General features: G+C 37.3%; 1 protein-coding gene across 5 annotated transcripts in view; it reads left to right on the forward strand.

The window, feature by feature from the left end:
• LOC133528823 (unconventional myosin-XVIIIa) overlaps window positions 1–25,653 on the forward strand; it is a 301,706-nt gene that overhangs the window by 66,007 nt on the left and 210,046 nt on the right. For 3 of the 5 annotated variants that reach the window (XM_061866297.1, XM_061866300.1, XM_061866302.1), the window contains exon 1: window positions 199–515. The exons of 1 other annotated variant lie outside the window; for it this stretch is intronic. The gene's annotated coding sequence lies outside the window, so the exon portion shown is untranslated. Of the gene's footprint in view, window positions 1–198; window positions 516–605; window positions 740–25,653 lie in introns of those variants that run through there. One more of the 5 variants, XM_061866301.1, reaches the window with a different exon arrangement.

Consider the following 25,653-nt stretch of genomic DNA (forward strand, 5'->3'; position numbering starts at 1 on the left):
CCTTTAATAATGGGCCAAATAAATATATGAAAATAACAAAAACTCCTCATGTAGGTTCTTTAAGTAATTATCAGTAAATATTATCAATTTATCATACATACTCAAGTATTCTATTTATTGACAATAACAATATACATAATGGATATATACTGATGATTACTATAACTAGCTTATATCTAAAATAGGCCCTTTTACTTACATTAAATAATTCCATATGTTGGTTTTTATGTGATTTAAAATAACAATAAAAAAGTCGCAACTACATAATCACTTCTCAGAATTCTCAAACCGCTCTTAAAACCTACACCTGGGTCCACCCTAATCTGCATCGCTCGTACCTATACCTATCTCGCGAGTCTCCTCTAAGCGTAAACAGTTAAAATCCACACCGTGATCGTCGCGCACGCGCCGACGCTATAACCGACGCGCGAACTAAATTCTATTCCATTTTCGAACTTGAACTTCGAACAGTTTTCATTTAAAGAGTGAAATATTAAGTGCCAGTGTATTTTGTGGTTTGTGTTTTTTTTATGTGATTAATCAATAAATACAATGTATCTTTGCTATGTTACGGTGCAGATCGATGTTGACAACAATTGTCAAGCTGCTTGACAGCTCTAGTTTCTTGACAGGCTACCGTAACAATATCTGAGTGACATTTCTATGCTCTCGAGCGGTTACATACGAATTCGTTGTGACACAGTGATTAATTTTATGCCTTACTTGCCTAATTGATTGGGTAACGGACTGGAAGATTAACTTGTACCGATGTTGTGCATGTCTAGGAGATTAGTCTGCATTTTGTAATATTTTGACAAATTCGCGTATGCAGCTGACAGTTGTAAAATATTTACGTTATTTGCCGACCGTCTTTAGAAACACATAAAAACTAAGTTGTGTAAAGTTTTCATCATAATATATTCATTATAATCACCAGTTTAGTTATGCAACCTAAGCGCAGGCTTCCAAAAGGGTTAGGGCTATAGTCCCCACGCTATTTCAATGCAAATTACGGACTTCACCACATCTTTTAAATCTTCTAATGTTTTTTGAGGATTTCATTCGATACGAATTACGATGTTTTTTTCTTCACCGGTAAGCAACTGAAGAATACCAAATTAAATTTTGTGCAAGATTTCCGAACAACTTATAACTCAGTATGTACCTGGGTTCGAATTCGAACCGACCTCCTAGTTTGGTAGAAGCGTAGCGCCCATCAATGCTGTTAGGCATCTTTAGCCCTTGAACCAAAACCTCACTCACGTGCGCCCAGAACATTAGCTCAAGCAAGATCTTTGTCGTCAAGCTCACCATACTTATTAACCTATCGAATGAGCCAATGCTTTTATGGATACTGGAAAGCGATATGTAAACATACTACATACCTATACGAGGCCTGGACGTTAGTGAGATGACGATATGAGTTGTGCTGGTGTCCGACTTTATTACCTGCATGTAAATGAGTTTCACATGATTATCCACCTGGTTTCTTGAGCTTAATAGTCGCCTCCAAACCTCCCCTTATAGCGACCCCATTCCTCACACAAAGTTTACCTTAAGTTCATATTAGCCTCACTGGATCACTGTTCACTCTGAGTACTGATAACGTTGGTCACAATATACCAGAGACATATCATTATTCTAATAACACCATAAGAACGTTCTTGACTTGATCTAAAAGCAAGTATCACTGCCGCGTCGATCTGTTCGCACACAACCCCCTTTTTCCTACTGTCGTTCTCATCTACCCTCTCAACTTCCTCAAAAAATCCCAATAACCTAGAAGCGGTTACTTAAGTTAAACGTGACTACTAGCGCCATCTACTCCATGACGTTGGCAAATATTAGCTGGTTCGCAATACGTTCGCGACACTCCCGCCCAGAAAGAAAATGCTACTCTTAATTGAAATTAGATGTCTATAGGCAAACATATAAATAAATCAACAATCAGATAATAAGAACACTTGTGAATAACGATGTGTTTTAGCCATCCATTCTCGAACCGCATAGTTCACCCTTCGCGTCGTGAATCGGCACGGCCTGAGACTTTGTGCAATTTCTGATGACGTTACAGAAATGTGCTGAGACACTGCGTTTCTGAGATCGATCCAATCGTGCATCTGGTCTGAGTTGAGTTGTGATTGTGAGTGATCTGTCTTGAGCTGATAAAGAACAGGATTCTGAGTCTGGTCTGAGCATTCATTAATGTTTGTGCTGAGCCAACTAATAACAGGATCCTAAGACTGATCTGAATACTGATCAATTTCCGTGCTAAACTGATTCAAAGCAGGATCCTGAAACTGGTGTGAGCGTCCATCGATGTCTGAGCTGAGCTGAGTGGGATCACGGCTGCGACCTGTCATATTTGGTCCATTACTGGTCTCTCCGTCAACCCATGACCAATGTTATTTCCTACACTCCCGCGCGTACGGTTCTAGATTCCTCCGAGCAGTCCCTAGTTGCAATTTAGGTCACGAGAAGAGACCGCGTCATGCGGCCCATGTGTCAGAGAGTGGCAATGCGATCTGATATCAAATATCGGTATTGTTAAACAGTGAGAGCTCCGTTCGCGATAGGTCTATCCCATCTGTAACTACCATCTGTGATTCGCTCTGTCACTTTGTCACTTTGCTCTTTTGACATCGTTATTAACATAATAACCTATTTCACCACTTCAAGTGTTACAACTATTACTACAGCAGACGTAAACAACTGTAACTGTTTTGAACACTGCGACGACCGCGTGAAAGAAAACAACATACGTTTTTATATGCAATGATAGTTACCACACAGACAAATGCGGCCGTCTTATCCGAACGGGTGTATGTAACCTAAATTCCCACTACTTCTCTTTACTGAATATTACTCGCAGTAATCTACTATGTTAAGTATGCGCTTTAAATCTATTCGCTTATCCATTAAGGCCACTGTTGACATGTCCATCTCTGCACCTGTGCACCCACTTCATGTCCGGCAGCCCTCCCCAGCCAAGGGAGAATCACGCTATTTTTATATAATCACAAATCAGAATGTAAAATAGAATCTATCTACAACTCGACCACACTCCTTTTTTTTATGCTAATTGGACATTCAACAGACTTGTCAAATCAGGCTCCCACTTCGAACCGTCAAATCCAAAACAAGTGATGTGATATTCGAGGCACCTTTTCTTACCTTTCATTTCGATTTATCAAGCAGATATTGAGTCAAAATGAACTCTGTTTGTTTGTTTGCAAAGTGGTTTTTATTCTTCTTATCATTCTCTGGTGCGTTTATATCGCGCCTTTGTGAAATAATCTAGTTTAAATATGTTGGGACAGTCAAGTTGTCAGCAACTGTTTTAAAAGTATTATATCGCGTCCGTGATTTTATTCACGTCGATTTACGCATAAACATTTTTGCCACACTTTATTCTGTCTAAATTGAGCTACACTGATACCGCCTTTGGGGGGTGGATGCTTTCGAGTACCTCGGTATTAATTCAACGCATTCAAAATGCTTTTCTTTTCTCTTTCTTGCCGTTCCACGTCACACCATTTTTAAACCGTTATAACCTATTAAATATGTCTGCCAGACCTACCTTACACTTTGCATCATTGCTTTTTGGAGTCATTCGCGATTAACAGCCGTCTTATCTATTTGAAAAACTTAAGATTTCGAAGGGTCATATACGTGGTGTCCTCAGGTTTAACGGCACGCAACACAGTAAGTCCGCTTTTCGTGGCAGCTTTCGATATGTTTACTCTTTGATTACATCCCCGTGCACATGCATCAGTCCTGCTAAGGATGGTAGAAACAGCAATACATATACTGTACATCCAAGGTACCGATCCATCTTCCTCATTCCGATCAGATCTTAAATTAAGCAAAATATCGCCAGCCTTCCGCACCACAGTGTTTTAACTGCTGTGTCCATCAAATTGACCCACTCTGATTCTTTTATTCACGAATAATCACTTCACAACTTTAACAACCATGCAAGACATATAGATGGGTACTCAGTAGCAAATTCTCAACGTGTGCCAATTAATAAAGAATACAGTGGGTGCGGCGTCTGTATACTCTTTAAGGCTTTGCGCTTTATTGACTTCGCATTCACAAAGGCTTTTGATTTCTTTAACTGGAGTAAAATGTTCAGAGTTATGAGAAATGGGGATACCGCAACACGTAATCCTTTTATAGTTGAACGAGGAGTGCAACTGTTCACTGAGATCTGTGAATAGACAATGAGTATTGGAAGGTTGTGAGGGTGATGTCCAAGTTGGTGGCCAACTAATCAATAAACTCAGTTTTGCAGATGACATGACTATATTAGGTTAAGTGTCTGTGGAAAATGAATTTCGGTTCTGCTACAAAAGATTGAGTATGCCAGTAATGAGTCCATTTTCAGGATCCAGATCCATACCTTATGATCAATAGAAATGAGACGAAGATGATGCATGTCGATCTTCCTGGTAAAATTAAGAGAATCAATGAATTGCACGATCTTGAGGCAAGTTGTTGGTTTACTTGGTATTTTAAATAAGTTATGATGGCATCTGCGACTAAAAGGTGATCAGAAGATCTCATATGGCCAAAGCTGCGGTGAAACGACTCGCCAGGATATGCATATGGAATAACATAAAACAAGGATCAGACTAATGCGGGCGCCTTGGTTTCTCGATCATATTCTTTACATGTCCGAAACCTAGACCATTGAAACTGAAACCCATCATAGGACAGAAGCGTTTGAGATATGGTGCTGGCGAAGAATGCTTGAACGTTACTACGGTGCAACTGCTTCAACTCTTGACAAACTCGACATCACCGAGGTTATCCACTGTTTGTACCCATAGCGTTCTTAGTTTCTTCGGCTATCGAGGCCGAACCAAGAAAGGAAGAGCCAAGGAAGCGTAGGGATGGACGTATGGTCACACGTCGTTGGGCGAACAGAATAACATTAAAGATAAATCCACATTACAGGCTAGCATACACCGCCCAAGAAAGAGCGGCTTCGAGTGCACTGGTGAAGAACCACACAGGACAGGTGTCCACAGTGACTTATGACGATACGGCAACGAATAAGACTTTGATAAATCTGTCTTGTGACTATTGCTACTGTAGGAGTCGTACATAAAACAATTACGGCTCCTCTTCCCGCAAAATACCGTAAAACTAAGTTATTCAGAACCATATTTTATATTAAAGATTGATACTTTCTGAGCAGCAAAAAATATATAACAATCTACAAGATATGACCAACGATATATTTTTCTGGAAATCTATTTTAATTTACACAACTATATTTCTTTCAGTTAGATCGGTAGTACTTCTGCAAAAATATGGAACTTTACAATCATTCTCACAAGACACTATAAAATGATTTGGTTTTCTTGCTTTTTGCAATTTCATAAAACTATGCCTCAATTCCTAAAAAACAATAAGCCTAAATTCCGCCTAGATTCCTACCATTACCCCCCTCTGCGGAGGCAGTGCGAGGCAAGTCGTATTGCTAGACGGACCCGTGCTGCATTGCACGCGCGAGCAAGCGATATTCTATTTCGAACGCATAGCTCTGCGCGCTCGATCTTTTACAGCGGGTGGTGCGGTGAGGGGTATAAAGCTCCGCCCACACGCGCGAGGTCATTGGCGTCGAGTGCAGCCTTAACACTACGATATTTCACGGCAATATTAAAATGAATCAAGAAAGATATCGAACTTCCTTAAATGACATCTGATTCTAATTGTGATTATGATTCTTGGGATCATAGTGTAGCTCCAGTCTGCATTTCAATCCGATTAAATCTGATAAACAAGCTAACAAGCTGAGGTGTCCCGATCAATAATTATCAATAATTATTTGGCTTATGATTAATCTCTTCCTTTTAAAGGTTTAATGGTCTGAGCTTTTGCATACTAAAATAATTAATAATAAAGTCCTTTTTATTGTTTCTAAAGATGATATTATACAACATAGATGATATTATATCTGAATTACTTCTGTCATTACATTTATTAAAATAACACAATACTTGAGAAATTCTGATCTTATTCAGAAATGTATCCACCATGGTCTTCTACCGCCTTTGTAATTATTACTATGAGTATGAAGGTTGAAGGTACTTAATATGTACATCTACGACGAGTAGACTCGATTGAGTTGGCGACATCAATTAACATCTACTGCTCGATTCCACTTTCATTTAACAAAATTAAAATAGTTATGCATGGCTAGTGACTATTCTTTAAATTATCTACCACTCTCTTACCTGTTTTTGTTGGAATAAAATAGATAATAAAGAAACCACTAGCCCATTCAATTAGTATGCATTTCATTTGAAGTCTTCTCAATAATAATATATTTTAATATTTTTAACCCTAGGTTTGGGTCATCGCATGTACATGACATAGATACATATACAATTCAGAAGTTAAGTTAATATTTATCTAATTAGTTTATATCAAATCGCTAATCTGTGACTGTCCACACTATGAATCAATGGTTGAATAATAATAGGAAGTCCTTATACCTATAGGGTAGGGCTTAGGTGCAAACATATTATAATAGCCTGGTGGCTTATACTAAACAGTTTTGCGTTTGCAATTTACTGTTATACAAGTTGATATTTACTGATTCTCTGATGACAATCTCTAGATTGGAATGTTAATTGGGATTGAATCAAGATACTGTGCTGAGTTACATGAACAGAAAAAGTAAGTGAATATTATTTAAACATAATATTTATATTCGGCAGTTCTTTATTCGTTTACCATCCTTTTAACCGTTTATTTTTTAGGACAGCAATATCATGCATGCCAACTGTTAAATCTAGCGAGAGCCCCATTATTGGCAGTTTGCTGGTGCCATTGGAGTGGCTGCGCGATTCTGATTAAGTCTCAATGATGGTCCTGGTCCTTTGAGTTTGGGTAGCCATGTACATATTATGACATCAAATTGTAATCTGATTTCAAGTGCCTCCTGCATTTTCACTAAGGCACGTTACAGGTTACCTACTGCATCTAAATGATACCTATAACTTCTAAGAAACCAACCCGTACCAATACCTTACAACTGTAACAACAAACAACAATGAGGCAAGACATTCCTTAACATCTCTTATGTTATGAGTTGTTCTAGTCCTTCAAACGAAGTGAAAGGGTTGATTTCGAATTTTGAATTACACGCAATGCGAATGCTTCTGATTTTAGCTTAGTGAATATATGGATGCGCAAAACATACGATTATAATAGCCCAGTTTGGTTGTTTGGAAGATATCGCTCCTCAGCGATAAGACCGCTTGTTGTGCACCGTAGTTTGAGTTATGTGCTTAATCTGTATGTTATTTTCGTTTTTATATTGGTGAGCAACAAAGAATATATGTACTGTATTATTTTATTAATCTTGATAAAATAAATTTTGTTTCATTCTAAGAGAATATTTATGGATCATATAAGTATAACGAACGAATGTTAAATCTGGTTCCTACCTAATACGTTAAACATGATACATTCGTTTTTTAAAATGACACGCAGTAGGTATAAATTGTTTCCATACACCACGCACACTTGCGCACACGACGAGTCAAATCAGGGCTGAGCTGATAATTTGTGATAAAGCGGATATTCTGCAAGCAATGCGTGTTATACAAAAGCATCATTCATAAGAGATTATGGTCCTTTTCACAAAATATTATAAACACCAATATAACTAGATCCCGAAGTTACAGAAAATATACCAAATCGGAGGTCAGACCTAAACTGGTTTGTAAGCAACAACAGTCGGCACGGCATTATATCAACTATCCGCATGATAAATAAACTTTAAATTTGGTACTATTCACCATAACAACTATTCCGCCAAACAGAACAATGAATGTGAGATTTTGATTCTTATTATTTTAATATTAAGATATTTATTATTTTGTTAAATTGTTGATCAACCGCATAATTTGAATATGTGATGAAGTCGCTGTTTGAAAGGATCCATTCTGGTTCACAACACAAATTGACCAGCAAATGTTAATTCAAAATGTCGTACATATTTATTAGTGCATGATTTTATTTAATTTATATCAAAGATTGGTCAGGCAACTAAATCTAAACACGTAAAGCACCTTGTCCTCTAGATGATGAAATATAAATATCAAATTTAACGTAACATATACCTAGATATGGATTATAGTTAAACCTCTTGTTCAATTTAAACTTGTTAGGTATGAGCAGGTATGGTAATGGCACCAATCATAGGACTTGAAGAGAACAATTGGATAATTGCTGACATTTCACTGACAATTGAAAAAAATCTACCGCTTTGGGCGTTAAAATTTGAGTTGAATGTCCTTTCGCCCTTTATTATTTTCGACATGTTTACGAAATATGTAGTTAGGTACTTGGTTTCAATATAATGAAATGTGAGACTTAAGAGTTCTATGGCTCTTGTTGAAGGTAAAATGTTACTAAGTCAGTGTTTAAAAACTGATGATAAATACTTGTTTTATAGAATTTATAGTAAACATACCAATACTGGTGCCACGTCCGTAATAGGGGTGTCAACTATACCTAATTACCAATGTTTACTGATACCTACCTGTTAAATGACTTACAGATACATGAATGATTACTGATTACCTTTTATTAGTAGGTAGAGGTAACTATATTTTCTGATGTGACAATCTTTGCCACTCTTCGAATGAGAGAATGAGAATTCTTTTAACATAGAAATGTTGAATCTGTTTAGTAACGTCACACATAACCATGAGCGTAGCGAGTGGTTAAAAAATTAGAATCTTGAGCGTTCCGAGGGTTTCAAGTCACGTGAGTTGAAAACAAACTTTGCTGCTCTGGTGAAACACAAACATTTTTATCACATCAATCAGTGACAAATACTGGGTCTAAAATATAAAAAATATAAATGAATTCTTTTAAATATTTATATCTTTCAAAACCATCACTTGAAATTCCATTCCACTGCTTATTGCTGCTTTAGGGCTAATTAACACACTGTTTTCAAAGATTAAAGAGAGTTTTTTAATTCAGACTACCCTTTGTCGCAAAATATTAATAATCGTGAAAGTATAGTATTTAGATATCTGCTTTTTATAAACTATAATATCAAAGAGCAAGAATGTTCAGTTAAAATGTAGGTACTTAATTGCTTGTGTGCTCAGGTGAACCACTAACATTCGCCTGCTGAATACCTTTTTGGAAGAAAAGGGTTACATAAATATGAGCTTCATGGTTGAAATAAAACATTAAATTGAATTGAATAGACCAAATAATGCAGATCTTTAGTTGTACGCGCGTAAATAAATTGACTTTTCATCTGTTAGAGAGAAACATATGTTACTTTTGATGATGATAACAGTACATGTGAATAAAAATTCCCAGCATGCTCCACCATGTCGTCAAGCTCACCATACTTATTAACCTATCGAATGAGCCAATGCTTTTATGGATACTGGAAAGCGATATGTAAACATACTACATACCTATACGAGGCCTGGACGTTAGTGAGATGACGATATGAGTTGTGCTGGTGTCCGACTTTATTACCTGCATGTAAATGAGTTTCACATGATTATCCACCTGGTTTCTTGAGCTTAATAGTCGCCTCCAAACCTCCCCTTATAGCGACCCCATTCCTCACACAAAGTTTACCTTAAGTTCATATTAGCCTCACTGGATCACTGTTCACTCTGAGTACTGATAACGTTGGTCACAATATACCAGAGACATATCATTATTCTAATAACACCATAAGAACGTTCTTGACTTGATCTAAAAGCAAGTATCACTGCCGCGTCGATCTGTTCGCACACAACCCCCTTTTTCCTACTGTCGTTCTCATCTACCCTCTCAACTTCCTCAAAAAATCCCAATAACCTAGAAGCGGTTACTTAAGTTAAACGTGACTACTAGCGCCATCTACTCCATGACGTTGGCAAATATTAGCTGGTTCGCAATACGTTCGCGACAATCTTCCTTCAGCCGTGGAAAGGGATAAAATACACTGGGGATTCGATCTGCCGAATATGGGGGGGTGTTCTGGCACTGCATTACGTATGGCAGCCACTGCAACATCAGCCTTGTAGGGGGTCTTTTGTTCGGCCGTCAACATTCTAGGCACCCAGCGAGCGGAGACATTTTTCATGAGTAATTCATGCGTTAAGATTTTTTGAATACTGCCGCACGAGATTCTCGTGAGCTCAACTACGAGTAGATGCCTGACAGGCAACCTTCTATCTGTTAACACGAGATCGTGTTTTTTGGCGTTTTCTCTAGTAAGGATGATAGATGGGCGGTCTTTGCGGCGTTCGTCTTTAGAGGATGTTCTACCCCTCCAGGTTAAACTCTTTGTACCCGCATGCAACTGTAGAATACCCCAATGTTCCCCCAATTCGATGTGTATATCTTTAGTTCACTTTTTCCAAACAGTGGTAGTCAGTAACAGCTCGCATTTAAGTTTTCTCCATCTCCACGTATTTTTTCCGACATCTAACAATCAAATGGATTTAATTCAATGACAGACATATATATTTATTATTTACTAGCCAAAAACCACTTTAATATACTTTTTATAATATCTCATTTTGCTGTTGTCACCAGTATTGTCATATCATTACTTTTGGATCACCCCTCGGATACAGATATTTTTATACCTAAACCTAAACTTTTTCTCGAAAGCATGAAGGATATATTGAGATTGTATACCTACATACACTTATAAACGTTCTTATCCCTGTGGCCACGAATCGGTCTTATGCTGCCTGCTATACTATAAATTTTAAATTCTTTAAATTGTATTTATTTTGTTCTAAACCATGACAAATATTACATTAGCTGGTGTCTCCTTGTAAGTTATTTACAAAATAACCTGTGCTACGAGGCACCGCTCTACCATAGCTAAGTACAATATATTTAGTATTATACTATTCTTAAAACTATACTGCCACATCTCCAAATTTATGATTATTAGAGTTTAGTAAAGTTAAGTTTCCTTTAAAAATTGTGGTGTCCAAGCTATTGCATATTTATAAACTAACGTTTATCACCTCATCAGCTCGCTCATTGCGTCTTCCCAAGAACAAACAACCGACACACCTGTTCCCCATGCCGTTATCTATCTTCAACATTTATAACAATACGCTGACAGTGTAATTGTTTGACACATCTTTGTACGAGCAGAAAACAGCGTAGCCATATAATATACACTTGCTGTTCGTGTTACCTCTTTGGTCGGCAAAAAATAGACTACTAAGTATGATGATTTTATCATGTGGTGTATGTTTTGTACGCGCACTGCTAGGTCCCGGCAGATTTGGCAGAATACCAGCGCTGCGGCAGCAATGCTGCAGCACATGCTGAGTCGGCGCTTTTACGGGATTGTGTCGTGACAATACATTTATAGATAATCTATGATCGTTCGTAATTAGTTATTATAATAGATGTAAGTAATATTTTTTATTATAAGATTTCAATATTTATTGTCGTGAGAAGTTTTGCAATAAAGTTTTTATATATCTATGTGTTATATGTTAATATGTTAACGCTTGCTTTTACGTGCGACGCAGTTATTAACAAATAATTTATTTATATTGAAATTGTCTTGTTACACACAGAATGCAAATGTTATAATATATTATATTCACAGATACAAGAACCATAACCATGTAGGTACAAAATGTGGTGGTTCTATATGTAGAACAATTAAGACGGTAAAAGATATACTTTTGAATGTAAATTTTAGAGATTTATCTATATTTGGAAAAGCTATCCGAAATATCAGATACTTTTGGCGCGTTGTTTCATCCGCTACTATTAATGCTGACTGTACATTACAATTTCAATTTGATATTTATTTAAACTTTATTGCCTTTTGCATATTGTTGGTTTTTCAAATCTTTGCTCAATACAATATGATTATACATATAGATATGCATATATCATAGTAGCTATATTAATTTACCTCTACAGGGTGACAATCGCTTATCCACAAACTCCAATAGTAAAGTAAAAATGTATCGGGGTAACATAACGTCGGCTAAAGTCGCAAACCTCGTAACTCCTCCGGAGTACGGCACGTTGAACGGCGATGGACAACCTCTGCATCAAGAACGACTCGGAGCGAGGGTCATGACCACCCTCCCGCATGCGTCTGCCCACTTCCCCAATACATGTCTTGGCCTCAACACACCAACAGCCAGTGGTTTCCACGGCAAGAGGGACAAATATAATCTTATATTTAACTATATCCATAATCTAATATGGTATCCGATCCAGCTGAAATTTGGAGAGCATTAATTCTGATGACAGTGCAATCCAATCCTAACAAGGAGCTGATCTAATAATGCAATCGGAAGGTAGCAAAGAGAACTCATCGATGGAAAAACACACACAGTTCATCAAGTTTAGATTCATTAAAAATGTCTCGAGAAGTAGGTACTTGATAGAAATGCAAATAAGAATAATTATGTACCTAATAAATTAAGTTGTACACCTCTTGAAATGCAAAGAACAGTTCGCATTGCGTCCTAATCAAGCCCCGCCAAGTATTTATATCCAGTAAAAACAGCAATTAATGGTCCAGTGATACCGTCTCGGCGCGCCTGGAACTTAACTGTGCTCCTATAAAAGGCACAGGATTTACTGGCTTGACTGACTGGCCTGTGGCTCGTGCCGGCCTATTTCCGTGCTCGAGCCAAATGGGATTAGACCTAATTTAAATGGAATTGCAGATATCGCGTTACTAATGGGAATAATGTTTTCGTCTTAATTATGGACTGGATGATGCTTTTAAGCGTTCATGTATGCCTGCTGATAGTGCTTTTACCTAGGCTAAAACATCTTGATGCCTGCAATGATGAATGAATGCCTGACTCACTGTTTTTACACTGTAAAGAATACTTGAATTCTACATTTGTCATTTTACTTATTAAACAAACCATCAATTGTTATTATATTTATTTCTATGACTATGACATTTGTAATTATTTCAGTTTTTGATGTAATATTGTATGTTGACATAACTCGTATTGTAATATTTGTATAATGTAAAAATGTGTACCTATATTGTTTAATATTTGTTTGTCAAAAACTTGACTGATATTGGTACAATAACTACAAATTACTTTAACATCTTGTAAGACGTATTATAAGGCAAATAAATGAATAGAATTGATGCGATTCGATAGCTTTATACATCAAATCACGGCGATCGGGCGGTTCAGCTACTTAAAGTAACAATCGTACATTGTTAACGCCAATTGGGTTGGCAACAGTTAAAGGTTTTTATAGATGGCGTCAGTAATAGTTTTGCATGTGTCTAGTTTTATTATATGGAAATTGGTTTAAAGGGCATATAAAACATGTATTTATACTATTCGTAATAGCGTCATCTGTAAATACATCGAAAAGATAAATTATCAATTTTAAGTCACACGCTCATATTAACGCTGCATGCCTTATTTCATGTGCTATCATCATCTGTTATGCTCGCACTATTTAGCGAATTACGTTGTAAATGTGCTGTTATTTAAACCTGATGGATATGTGGTTAAATTGTCGGTCTTATTACCATCAAGAATCAATTAGAAGTCAACCTTATAATCAACCTACAATGTATATTTTTCCTGAAAACGTTACATATGTGTTCCATCAATGGTAAACCGTAGGTAAACTAGATTCCCGAAGGCTAACGATTGGATGCAAATAATTAGTGCAGTTATTATGGTCACCTTAAGACAACATGTGGTCAACCGTGATCATAGACCGATTAACTCATTTTTATCTCGTCATCTGGATGGTTGAGTTTAATTAAACATGGCTTCATTAAAAAACAGGAGTTTTATCAGATCATATCCAATATGGCATGCAATATTTAAGATTATTATTTTATCTTCATCAAAAATGTCAACTGCTCAGGTTATTTAAATGAGTATATTGACGCAACAAGACAAAAAAAGTGTCGCCTGTTCCACCTATCCCTACTGCCTTATCCCCCCTGATAAAGTGTTGCTTGTAAAGAAGTATCTACCTATACTTTTTGAAGTGAAGTTGTCAATTTGTCAGTATCATACGGAATATGGACGTTTTTTAACATTTCCCGATTTGTCTTTACTCCTGTAAATTGATCAGGTTTTTTAAAGGGCTATGCAGGTTAAAGTTATTGACATGTAGTAGAGTTCAAGCGTTCAAACGTATGCATTCAGTAAGTGGAGTGTTTGCTCAGAAATTTCACTGCACTCGACTACCGCCCACGACCAGCCAATACTATGAATGTCACTTGGATGTTTACCAGAAAGGAACGTAACTTACTTAAAATATTTGTCATTTAAATTAATGACGTTTGTTCTGGACAGAAGGTTTAAATTTTCACGGAGAATTGATGTGGATGAGATGATTTTTCTTAAAGCCCACTTGAACTATGACTTCCTATAGATACGTGTTCTGGGGAAAATAAAAAAGGAAATGTCAAACAATGATAGTACCTATAAATAGAATATATGAGGGTCAACAATCATTATTCAATATCTTTAGCACCCAGCTATTACTTTATTCGTTTAATCGTTTTTTGTTTTGTGTGTGACAGAAAATAATGAAACCAATTTTATTTATTTACAATCAAATTGTCTAAGATAACCTTTGGCAACCCTTAACCCACAAAAGAAAACGTTATGATATAGAAGGTCAGCATCAGCATAAGATAACTTAGACCAAGTAGATAAATTGCATATATTCTTCATTCATATTGTCCAACCGAGTTGACGAATGCCTGTTGTGCTTGTAAAACTACTAAGATACTAAATTGGAAATTTTCTTTATCTTACATATTCAGGCTTCGAGCGAGGCATATAACGACATTTTGATTTTCGTGTTTCGCGGTAGACTCTCAGGTATCTGGGCTAATGTTAAAACAACATGATATATTAGTTCAGTCATGTCTCAAGTTTAAGTGATTAACTGCAACTACCCGAAGCTTGTTCCTTTATGTTTTACCACAAGATCTTTCTGTACCCACAGCTGTTAGGATTTGAAATATACATCAATCAGGATTTTTTATTTATTGATTTCAAGCATGTCTAATGTGTTATGTCAAATTTGGTTTTGCACATTTTTGCTTTAAGCAGCAGGTAGATATACGAAATAGGTATACGAATAATTGTGCAAAAACAACCAAGTAACTTGTTGACTTCCGAGTTATTTTCTTCCATGCGTCACTTTCGCTGTTACCGTCATTCAGAAGTACAACAATTAAAAGTTCACGCTAATTTCGGCATAATATTAGTGAAACTATGTTGCAAAACGTATGTTGTCTCATTGTGTAGCTCCGACTGTGAAATTCGAGTATTGTACTGGAGGCGTGGGCGGCGCGGGGGCTTTGTTTTCTCTCATGTTAATTTATGATAACTCAATTTAAATTGCATTGGTGTCTAAAAACCGATCTTGCGTGCGACGCATTCGAAACTATAGGATTTATTGCAGACAATTCCATTTATTACTCCTAGTTTTCAAATAATCACAAATAAAACGTTATACATCTCTTCAAATTTTGTTGGTGACAAAATTTCTTTGATCAAATACCACTTTATCACCAACGCATTAAGTGTATATTTCCATTTATGTCGCGCCTTTGTCGATCGGATCTTTGTCTCTATTTTGGTGCGGAACTCCGATGGTGCCCAATAAAACGTCAGTTTCGATATCCGCTCTTCTGATGTTTATTTTCGTCCCACTATTAACATTCACTGCGAAAGTTGCATCTATCCACATATCTTCACTGTTTAATTTATTCATTAGCGCAGTGTGAATTCTCGTTTTGCAATCAAATCAATTTATGTAATTTGGACATCTCTATCAATTGAACGCGCGTTGCGTTTGCTACCATAATCAAATCAGAATTGCTTTTATGATGGCTTTTTAATATGTTGTTTTCGTAATGGAGTTGTGACGTAGCTTAGCAATTGATATATCCAATTATACAGGATTATCTACTGTCTGTGCACATTTTTTATAATTGGGCGATGATGCATCTGCTAAGATACCATCAAATGCAAATATCACTTGAATTACTGGTCCATCTAAAACTAGTCTCATGAATGGTGATGAATTTTTCTCTGCATCGCCTTGTGAGTTCGCCACCTCACCTACATTCATTTCAATTCTTAGGATTTTTGCATTATTTTTTCTTACATGCATTTACTCAGATTCACTCTGTATGTTTTTTTGGTTCAAATTATGTTAATTAGATCTACTTCCCAGTGTTTCATTGAGCTGAAATTATTACTTGTTTTTAAATTAAACCCAGGAATTATTTCAGCATTTTCATGTTTATGTAATCGCTATTGCATTTTACAATGAGGTTTTACATTTAAGTACCTAATATTTTCCACCGCAACACACAGTAACAAACACATTTGACATTTGCCATACCCCACGGGCGATGTGAAGGATAACGAGTCAGAATTACCGATATTACTGTCTTGTACATCGATCTACTGCATTGTCTTACGTCTGTCCTATCCATACTCTTTAGGAAAGAAAAGGACGTATAGCACTAGACTTTGAAATAGAAATTAGACGTTTTGAAATATGAATACGTGTATGCTAATCAGCAGGTGTTGCGATGACGATTAGCATTTAAATGACGGGTGTATAAACATAAACAGTACTTGAGATGTAATAAGTGACGCGATTTACAAAAATAATGTTTTAACTTTTATTTTTCTTGTAGACGAAACGAAACTCAAAGACGAATGGAAAGAATACATAAAGCCGTACACTCCTGAGATACGATCGCTATCGCACGCTTATATGAAACCAGTTAAAAACTGTCGGTAAATGATCTTAAGAGATAATTATCTTGATTGTAAGAGATAAATACAACAATAATCCGTATTTACATTAAGAGTCATTAGAACCCGTCGTCTAAAATCCGCGTCGATACAATCGAAGTTAGCCTAGTTCTTACAAAAACAAGAAAATCAAAAAAGCAAAGCGTACTAACACAGGTACTATACATATATAAAAAATATTCATCTAAAATCCAGACAGGAAAATGTCGAGAACGTTTATATGGAAAAATTACCACTAATGTTTCCTTTTAAAACGACATGCTTAAAATTCACGGAACTTGGCATGGACATTTATGTTCAAAGTTTCATAGCTGCAAGTACAAGTTTTGTATGTAAGTTTTGGACCCGGGTAAACTAAGAATGTCATCTTGCTTTGTGTGGCAGGGTACAGCACAGCGAATGCCATTCCATATCTAGAGCAGAGCTCAACTGGGGAAGTAGGTGCCTTACAGAAAACCGCAGCCAAATACCATTAGACCCTACTCGTAGTGTTATGTTCCTGCCGGTGAGTAAGATTGCCAAAGCTCAACGAGGGTGCGGAGTGTTAGGGTCGGCAACGCGCATGTAACACCTCTGGTGTTGCAGGCGTCCATAGGTTACAGGGACTGCTTACCATCAGGCGGGCCGTATGCTTGTTTGCCACCGACGTAGTATAAAAAAAAGCGATTATTGCGGCAGCTAGGTTCATGTGACTTAATAATATTCTAATGAGAAGGAAAATTTTCTTGAAGAGCTTCTCACTCTGCCCACATTGGTAAATGCAACCGGTGATTAACCCAAAGGGTTAAGGTATATTAAAATCAAGTTTCCGTTAAAGGAAGCGATTATCTGATATCCTGAAAAGGAACGCGCGTTCTAAGTATAGCTTCAAAAATCCGTGGCTAAACAGCTCCTCCTCCTGAGCTCCAGACAAAAATGTTTCTTTTTTTAATTTATTTGGAAACCAAACAGTCGTATAAACATTAAACAAAATCTAAAAATTCAAATATATATAGATATATATATATTTTTAACTATTAGTTTTAAATAATATACTTAAACCTTCCTCAAGAATCTATTAATAGGTAAAAACGGCATGAAAATCTGTTCAGTAGTTTTTGAGTTTATCGCAACAAACCGACATACAGACGCGGCGGGGGACTTTGTTTTTATAAGAAGTAGTAATAAATGTTACAAAGGGCACGCGGTTATTATAGTGTACAAATAGCGGTGGTTTATTCCCTGGTTCCTATAAGACAGGTTTACCTAGTTTACGGCTCAGGATACTATTCCTAGGCTATCTAACAATAGAATACTCCTAAATATGTAATACTCTTCTACTATGCAATAAGCTGCAATTTTGATACCTAATAAATCATTTTTCATTTTCATTGTTTTGCTGTTTGGTTTTTCGTATATGACATTTATTTCTGTTTATAATTTATATAGTAGTGTTTTTACTTGAAATACTCAAATCAATATTATTTTATAAAAAGAATTGCTGGGCTGAATAAATTATGTATTTAGCTCGATTTTGTGTCTTTTGCTCACTTTGGGGAATAAGCTGCTGCAATCCGAGGCCAGAGGCCTAATGGCGAGTCTCTTTAGAACTGAGTTGACGCGAATGTGTAATCAGTGCATCCTTTTATTTCGAATAATAAAAAAGTAAAAAAAATACAACCACTAGATAATGTCCTACACATTACCTAGTGGTTGTATTTTTTTTAGGTAGTTTTACTAGTTTTATTTCTTATTATACGAGCACACTGACGATATTCCAGTGGCCTTACCGCGAATAACAAATATCCAAATCTTTATCGGCCTCTCTATCGCTCGAATAAGACATACATTTCGTTTTTCGCGGTAAGAGCCTCAGGTAGTGTTTAAATTTAAGCATTTTTACGAGGCCTCTATATTGATATCTCTTGGACATCTTATTTTGACTTCAAAAGTGGCTTTCAAATCATAAATCGATTTAAATTTCACCAAGTAATTTTGTTAATGAAGCCGTTCGTTTTGAGTTTTATTTTATACGAGGCCGTGCCGCACCGTGGTGCCGTTACTGGACTAAATGCGTAGCTCTAGTAATAAAAGAGCCCATTGTGGTTTGCGGTTTCAGTTAAATTAAAATGGTTTAGTAAGTATACAATTGTAAGCTCACCACCGGTAATGAGTCTAGTTTCTTCGAAAAGGATAACGTAAAAAACCGTGGACGCTATATTCGATGTAAAAAAGTAGTTATGGTTCACTAAAGTAATAAATAGTGGAAATAGTGATAGCTTCCTTTGATATAGTGAACCTATTCTCGGTGTCAAAAGCTTGTATGTTATAACTGGCGATGGCGATGCTCGGTTAGGGAATGCTCCCGGGACGGAATTTTGTTTAAAAAATCAGCACCCGGGAGCACACCCTAGCTCTCATGCTTTCAAATCGTCACGGCATCGTCTCCATGTCGTGCCCGACCCTGTTGGTGTAAACCAACCGCAAGCCCACGCGTGTCGTTAATTTAATGCATCCTCACAATAATAAGCGGTGATATTTCTTCGTTACTGTATTATTTACGATATTCCATGATAATTAATTCTTAGAAGTCGTGATCGCGGCTAGCTCAGTCGTGATAGGCTCAAATTTAATTAATTACTTATTGATAAATTTATAAGATTTAATAATGTACAATTTTAAATTATGATAACGAAGTTCCCTAATTAATATCACACTGAATTTTCAATTTAATAGAATAAACCACTAAGTTATACAGTCATAAATGGTCACTGTAATGTTCATTGACTCTTTTTAACACAATAAATATTTATTGATTCTTTGTTTTATATAATTCAAGCTTGTACTCACGATGTCGCCCACATCCTTTAATCGAATTCTCATACAAACTTTTACCCCATACATATACAGTGTGCCACATTTTATCTAAATCCGTTGAGCATCTTTCGCGTGAGATGAGAATAACAAATATCTCACAACTTTAACGTGTACAATATTACATCGTAGATATTAATTCTTTTGTTTTCCGTGCAGATAGCGCTAAAATAAGTTGCCGCTTTCCGGCTACGTCGAACAGAAAAATAGTATACAGTATACACACCTCGGCCAGTAAGGGCCGATACAGATGAACTGCAACGTCGGCTTCGGCGGCAGCTCCCATACAAGTTGCAGTCTGGTCACAGTCTGTTTGTACCGGCCCTAAATAAGTAAGCATCCTCGGCTTCGCCTCGGCCGACAATACCATGTCATCTAAAGCATCTAAATTTCGTATGTACTATTATACTATTTCAATCCTGTCAAACATTCAAATTGCCATCAACAGGGCCCAAAAAACAAAATAAAAACTAACATTTATTTGAAAAGCAACATGATTAGTATTCAACGTATGAGCGTTAAATCTGTCGGCATTGTCGAGCGGCCGTTGCATAAATTATTCCACCCTGTTTTGCCGCGCCAAGGACTCCCACAGGCCAATTCGAACGCAAGTCGCAAAGTGACATCAGAATAATATTGAAATCATTTTATTTTGTTATCGTGCATCTCGCCCGCGCCAGTATGTCTACGGACAAGTACGAGTGAAATACACGATAACTAAATAATATGATTCAAATATCTTTCTGATGTCAGTGTACATTCCAATTGGCCTGCCAGAGGATTTTACGAGATCTTTACCGTCGATCGGAAATTTAGTTAAACAATTTATATTGTGTCAATTTGGGCTGATATTTTAGGGTTTTTGGGACAAAAACAAAATAAAAACAGTATTTTTGCCGTTTGGTCAATGGCCATGCTTTTAAACTTTTCAACACTTATTAAAAATAACCACGATCAGCGAAAAAACAGAGAATTTAATACTGGTTTAAAAAAATCAAGCGTGAACTTAGAATGGATTGCTAATACCTAAACTATAGATATTTTTATGGATGACAGTTACCTATATAAATGTAGTTAAAACCTTATGATTAAATTGTTGACAAAGTTGTGACATTAAGTGCCGGGAAGCCGCGCGGCGGGCGCTCTGTTCGTAGTTGCTTTCATCTATAAAGCGGGAAAACGCTAGAATCGACTACCCTTGTAGTGCTACGAAAATTTTGAAATTCACATTTTAGGTTCAACTCTAAAGGCTACGTCATGTTTCATGTTCCTTCGTGTCAGAATTTATCTCAGATTACAATATTGGTTCTACATAATATTCGTGGTAGGCTGATAACAAATTTCATCGTCGCTTGTTTTCTCGTTAGACATTATGTAATGTAACAGCGACTATAAATAAATGAACATGACTGACCTTGATGCTTGATAATTAGTCGTTGGTACTTTCTTGGTTTTATTTTTATTATTACTCATATTGTAAATTAATAATTTTTCAAAATTTAAAGCTTGCTTCTGGACAGTGGCAGACTTGCAGTCTTGGCCGTCCTAGGCCCCAGGCCAAGCAGGGACCGGACCCGCTTACCCTAACCCGTTCAAAAACCCGGGTTATTGTAAAGCTGTGTTCCAAAAACCGCTTCATTTCGGTAAGCTTTTGATTGGCTTACCGGTTAAGAAACTAATCCTTTTATTTGAATTAATTCAGGTTAGCGCTTACCGATATTAAAAACCCGGGAAAGGGTTACCGCTTCAAGCGCTGATTAAATACGAACAAGCTGTTTTAACTTTTACGTGAACTGCATATGGTCTATTAACGTAGCGCCCGACGCGAAACACGGCGGTTCCATTCCCTACGTGCACGTGCGAGTGCGCGGCGCGGCGCGGCGGCAGTCGGTATTTGTCAAAGGCTTTGTAATTTGCCGACCTAATATTGCTAATTCAAACAAAAGTGTACGTTAAGTCAAGTAGCGCACAACGTAGATTTCAAAACACATGCTAAAGTTTAAGGCAAATTACCTAATATGGTAAGGCGTTGCATTGATTTTGGTATATTTTTGTTTAGTACCTATTACTCCTATTATAGTCACTTTCTTTATCGTTAGCTGTCTGTGCACATCTCCTGTATCAGTGGAACTCATCAATGGCTTCTAATAATTTTATCGAGTTCGGGCTCATTTTAAAGGTCTTGACGAGTTCTTTACGATACATATGGTGGAGAGGGTCTGATGGTGGAATCGGAAGGTGTCGATGGAACTCATCGATAACTACTAATAATGCTATCGAGTTAGGGCTCATTTTAAAGGTCTTGACGAGTTCTTTACGATACACATGGGGGAGAGGGTCTGATGGTGGAATCGGAAGGTGTAGATGGAACTCATCGATAACTACTAGTAATGCTATCGAGTTTGGGCTCATTTTAAATATATTGACGAGTTCTTTACGATACACATGGTGGCGAGGGTCTGATGGTGGAATCGGAAGGTGTCAGTGGAACTCATCGATAACTACTAGTAATGCTATCGAGTTTGGGCTCATTTTAAAGGTCTTGACGAGTTCTTTACGATACACATGGTGGCGAGGGTCTGATGGTGGAATCGGAAGGTGTTGATGGAACTCATCGATAACTACTAGTAATGCTATCGAGTTTGGGCTCATTTTAAATATCTTGACGAGTTCTTTACGATACACATGGTGGCGAGGGTCTGATGGTGGAATCGGAAGGTGTCGATGGAACTCATCGATAACTACTAATAATGCTATCGAGTTAGGGCTCATTTTAAAGGTCTTGACGAGTTCTTTACGATACACATGGGGGAGAGGGTCTGATGGTGGAATCGGAAGGTGTAGATGGAACTCATCGATAACTACTAGTAATGCTATCGAGTTTGGGCTCATTTTAAATATATTAACGAGTTCTTTACGATACACATGGTGGCGAGGGTCTGATGGTGGAATCGGAAGGTGTCAGTGGAACTCATCGATAACTACTAATAATGCTATCGAGTTTGGGCTCATTTTAAAGGTCTTGACGAGTTCTTTACGATACACATGGTGGCGAGGGTCTGATGGTGGAATCGGAAGGTGTTGATGGAACTCATCGATAACTACTAGTAATGCTATCGAGTTTGGGCTCATTTTAAATATCTTGACGAGTTCTTTACGATACACATGGTGGCGAGGGTCTGATGGTGGAATCGGAAGGTGTCGATGGAACTCATCGATAACTACTAATAATGCTATCGAGTTAGGGCTCATTTTAAAGGTCTTGACGAGTTCTTTACGATACACATGGGGGAGAGGGTCTGATGGTGGAATCGGAAGGTGTAGATGGAACTCATCGATAACTACTAGTAATGCTATCGAGTTTGGGCTCATTTTAAATATATTGACGAGTTCTTTACGATACACATGGTGGCGAGGGTCTGATGGTGGAATCGGAAGGTGTCAGTGGAACTCATCGATAACTACTAATAATGCTATCGAGTTTGGGCTCATTTTAAAGGTCTTGACGAGTTCTTTACGATACACATGGTGGCGAGGGTCTGATGGTGGAATCGGAAGGTGTTGATGGAACTCATCGATAACTACTAGTAATGCTATCGAGTTTGGGCTCATTTTAAATATCTTGACGAGTTCTTTAGGATACACATGGTGGCGAGGGTCTGATGGTGGAATCGGAAGGTGTTGATGGAACTCATCGATAACTACAAGTAATGCTATCGAGTTTGGGCTCATTTTAAAGGTCTTCACGAGTTCTTTACGATACACATGGTGGCGAGGGTCTGATGGTGGAATCGGAAGGTATTGATGGAACTCATCGATAACTACTAGTAATGCTATTGAGTTTGGGCTCATTTAAAATGTCTTGAAAAGTTCTTTACGATACACATGGTGACGAAGGTCTGATAGTGAAATCGGAAGTTGTCAATGGAACTCATCGATTACTTCCCATAATGCTATCGAGTTTAAGCTCATTTTAAATGTCATGACGAGTTCTTTACGATACACATGGTTGAGCTCATCATTTTTGAAAACCACATTCCCTAAAACCTATAAAACGACATCCATGACAACTTTTATGACAAGTTGCATGGCCGCCATCTTGGATTCCAAAATAGTCATGACTTTCGAAATCCGCACTCGCTAAAACCTATAAAACGACATCCATGACGACTTTTATGACAAATTGCATGGTCGCCATCTTGGATTCCAAAATAGTCATGATTTTCGAAATCCGCACTCCGTAAAACCTATACAACGACATCCATGACTATTTTTCTGACATATTTCATGGTCGGCATCATGAATTCCAAAATGATCATCTTTTTCGAAATCCGCACTCTCTAAAACCTGTAAAACGACATCCATGATGACTTTTATTAAATAGTACGTGGCCGTCATCTTGGAATTCCAAAATAGTCATCATTTTCAAAACCCGGGAGTGCGGGTAATAAAACCTATAAAACGATATCCATGACGACTATTATGACAAAAAACAAGGCCGCCATCTCGGATTCCAAAATAGTCATGATTTTCGAAATCCGCACTCCCTAAAACCTAAAAAATGACTTCCATGATGACTTTTATGACAAAATGTGTGGCCGCCACCTTTGATTTCAAAATGGTCATCATTTTCGAAATCCGCACTCCCTAAAACCTATTAAACGATATCTATGACGACTTTTATGACAAATTGCATGGCCTCCACCTTGTATTCGAAAATAGTCATCATTTTTGAAATCTGCACTCCCTAAAACCTATATAATGACATCCATGACGACTTTTATGACATTGTACATGGTCACCATCTTGGACTCCAAAATGGTAATCTTTTTCGAAATCTGCACTTCCTAAAACGTATAAAACGACATCCATGACAACTTTTATGACAAATTGCATGGCGGCCATCTTGGACTTCGAAATGGTCATCATTTTCGAAATCCGCACTCCCTAAAACGTATAAAACGACATCCATGACGACTTTTATGACAAATTGCATGGCCGCCATCTTGGATTCCAAAATAGTCATGATTTTCGAAATCCGCACTCCCTAAAACCTATAAAACGACATCCATGACGATTTTTATGACGTAGTACATGGTCACCATCTCGGACTCCATCCATGACGACTTTTATGACATATTTCATGGCCGCCATCTTGGATTCCAAAATAGTTATGATTTTCGAAATCCGCATTCCCTAAAACCTATAAAACGACATCAATAAAGACTTTTATGACAAATTGCATGGCCGCCATCTTGGACTTCGAAATGGTCATCATTTTCGAAATCCGCACTCCCTCAAACGTATGAAACGACATCCATGACGACTTTTATGACAAATTGCATGGCCGCCATCTTGGATTCCAAAATAGTCATGATTTTCGAAATCCGCACTCCCTAAAACCTATAAAACGACATCCATGACGATTTTTATGACGTAGTACATGGTCACCATCTTGGACTCCATCCATGACGACTTTTATGACAAATTGCATGGCCGCCATCTTGGATTCCAAAATAGTCATGATTTTCAAAATCTGCACTCCCTAAAACTTATATAACGACATCCATGACGATTTTTATGACATTGTACATGGTCACCATCTTGGACTCCAAAATGGTCATCTTTTTCGAAATCCGCACTCCCTAAAACGTATGAAACGACATCCATGACGACTTTTATGACAAATTGCATGGCCACCATCTTGGATTCCAAAATAGTCATGATTTTCGAAATCCGCACCCCCTAAAACCTATAAAACGACATCCATGAAGACTTTTATGACAAATTGCATGGCCGCCATCTTGGACTCCAAAATGGTCATCATTTTCGAAATCCGCACTCCCTAAAACGTATGAAACGACATCCATGACGACTTTTATGACAAATTGCATGGCCACCATCTTGGATTCCAAAATAGTCATGATTTTCGAAATCCTCACCCCCTAAAACCTATAAAACGACATCCATG

The sequence above is a fragment of the Cydia pomonella genome, chromosome 20, assembly GCF_033807575.1.
Source record: "Cydia pomonella isolate Wapato2018A chromosome 20, ilCydPomo1, whole genome shotgun sequence".
Classification (NCBI taxonomy): Eukaryota; Metazoa; Arthropoda; class Insecta; order Lepidoptera; family Tortricidae; genus Cydia; species Cydia pomonella.